The sequence below is a fragment of the Oncorhynchus keta genome, chromosome 28, assembly GCF_023373465.1.
Source record: "Oncorhynchus keta strain PuntledgeMale-10-30-2019 chromosome 28, Oket_V2, whole genome shotgun sequence".
Taxonomy (NCBI): Eukaryota; Metazoa; Chordata; class Actinopteri; order Salmoniformes; family Salmonidae; genus Oncorhynchus; species Oncorhynchus keta.
The window spans coordinates 12467429-12470541 of NC_068448.1; positions in this window are offsets into that span (position 1 = coordinate 12467429).

Sequence of the window (3113 nt, forward strand, 5' to 3'; positions counted from 1 at the left end):
TCCACACTCACTACGGAATTCAAAAATTACATTGCTTCTCGTTCTTAATTTGGTCAGATATACTTGGATGTGTAGTGTCAGCGTTTGTTGCTGGCATGTCGTGTCTAAATTTGCTAATCTTTCCAATGAAAAAATATTTGGCAATATCAGTTGGTTTTGTGATGAATGAGCCATTTGATTCAATGAATGATAGAGCTGAGTTTGCCTTTTTTCCCAAAACTTAATTCAAGGTGCTCCAAAGCTTTTAACTATCATTCTTTGTCATTTATCTTTGTTTCAAAATATGGTTTCTTCTTCTTTTAATTCAGTTTAGTCACATGACTTCTCAATTTGCAATACGTTTGCCAATTGGTTGTGCAGCCAGATGTATTTGCCATCCCTTTTGCCTCATCCCTCTCAATGTCATATGTTACTAGCAAATTATTGATTTAATGAACTTTGTTTCTAAAGCTACATATGTCAACGTGGGCTATTTTGAGCACTTTATTTCTGGAATGCTTACTTCCTTTTATTGCTTTACTGGAAAGCTTAGCAGAAGTATATATGCTCATGTTATTTATGTTAGTGCAGGGTGAGCAGCACACAGTGGATTTGGGTAGATCCCATCCTACTTATAAAGTGTTTTTTGTTTCCAAAAGGAATCAAAATTGTCAACAAAAGTTACACCCATTGAGCTGCAATAATCACATCAGTTGTGAAGAGAAAGCATCCTGCTCAAGCATTCAATTCCACGATTCAGAGAGGGCACAGGGACAGATATGATGGGTCTTTTGTTAGTGTCTAGCAGAGAGTCAACCAGCTCTTTAAAATCCAGTCTCATCTGTTCAGAGCTGCCCTTCATAATGACATTAAAACCCTCATGGACTACGATAAAATCGATTTCCAAGTCCTGAAGTAATACATTCGTGAGAGGCTTAGTAATGTAATTTACTGGAGCTTCGGGACATTGTTTTTGCACCAGGAACGGTCACATTTCTTACCATGAGCAGTGGTGGAAAAAGTACCCAATTGTCATACTTGAGGTAAAGTAAAGATACCTTAAAAGAAAATTACTCAAGCAAAAGTGGAACTCACCCTGTAAAAAACTACTTGAGTAAAAGTCTAAAAGTATTTGGTTTTACATGTACTTAACTATCAAAAGTAAAAGTACAAATAATTTAAAATTCATTTTTTAAGCAAACCAGACGGCACAATTGTATTGTTTTTTAAATGTACATATTGCCGGAGATCACGGCTGGCGAGAAGATGAGGAAATCCGCCCGTTCCCATGATTCACAGGATTCGGAGAACCCTTTATGGACGGGCAAAAGGCAGGATAACTTGAGCCTGTTGCTCTCGCTGCCAGGTGCAGGCCTCCGACAGATAGAGAAGTCCCGCTTGATCCAGAGCAGGAATGGAAAGTTGGCGATGACGACTTTGAAATCGTAATAGTAGGCACTGCGGCTGCAGACACAGGCACCCCCAGCGACGAAGGTGCAGGAAGATCAGGCTCCAGAATATCAAAACTAATCGTTGTTTGTATCCCCTCCGGGCCTCTCCTAGGGAATGTAGACTGCTTTGCGGGAGGCCACTGTCTTCTCGTGACATGTGACCATCGTTGAATGCCTTGCTCCTCTTGCTGTGCTCCTTTGACTCAGCTATTAGATGGGGGAGCTCCGGCAACACCGGCCAATCGGACAGTGACAAACAACAAGGCAGAGATGCATCCAACAAGCAAACAACATCCAGCCACCGGTGTAGAACATGTAAACATTCCACTAGTTTCCCTAGTTGTTTTATGTAGGCTGACGACCTGCGTGATCAAGGAAGCCACCTCAGGTTTATAATCCTCGGCAATCAAACAATTGACACGGTTTGTCCAGAAACAAAGCGTAGTAGATACAGCTCCTACAGCTCCTACAGCTCCTACAGCTCCTACAGCTCTGGAAACATTGATTTATTTCTCCAGACAAAGAGGGTTCCATTGCAAAACTCATCTGGTACCAACTTCGATAGCATGATGGCTAGCAGTTTAGCATCTCTGTTATGCAGGCTACCAACTGTCTGTTAAGCAGCACGTTGCCAACCGCATCGCAGAATCCACGCAAACACAAGTTCGGCACTCGTTTGAATGAATAGCGGTTTTGTTTTAATCAAAAATCACAAACCGAGTGATTCCAGTCTACAGTGTTCACACTCTGAGTGTGGTTTGTAATCTGGGATGGTTTAATGTGTGGTTTGTAATCTGAGATTGTTTAATGTGTGGTTTGTAATCTGAGATTGTTTAATGTGTGGTTTGTAATCTGAGATGTTTTACTGTGTGGTTTGTGACCATGCAAAGAAACGAAACATCTCTACTGACCATGCCAAGAAACTAAACATCCCTATTGACCATGCCTAGAATCTAAACACCCCTACTGACCATGCCAAGAAACTAAACATGGAAACCTGTGTGTGTGCTTGTGCATGTGCTGCTTGTGTGCATGCGTGCTTGTGTGTGTGTGTGTGTGTGTGCGTGTTCGTGTGTGTGTGCGTGTTCGTGTGTGTGTGCGTGTTCGTGTGTGTGTGTGTGTTTGGGGGGTGATGGGATTTGATTAGAGCTGTGGAAGTGAGTGCTGTGGGTTTACCAGAGATCAGGGTAGTAGGAGGGGAGAAACCCTACTCCAGCCCCAGTTGCTTGTCCAGGGTTGGGTAGATGGTGGTGGTGGTAGAGGTGGAGGGGAGACATACCATACACACATTGAGGAACACACACAAACACAACTACACACTCACGCACACACACACACCCACGCATGGCACACACACACAGGAGGAGGAGGTGGGTCATTGGGATTATTGCAGGGCGATTCAGCTGTTTATTATTCTTTCTGTAACATCTGAACCTGGAGAAAGAGCCTGGAGCTGCCTGGGATCAATGTAGAGGTTCACCAGAGCACAGAGAGACATGCACTGTGTGTGTGTGTGTGTGTGTGTGTGTGTGTGTGTGTGTGTGTGTGTGTGTGTGTGTGTGTGTGTGTGTGTGTGTGTGTGTGTGTGTGTGTGTGTGTGTGTGTGTGTGTGTGTGTGTGTGTGTGTGTGCGCGCGTACGTGCGTGCGTGCGTGCTACAGGCTCAGAACAGGCACACATCAGG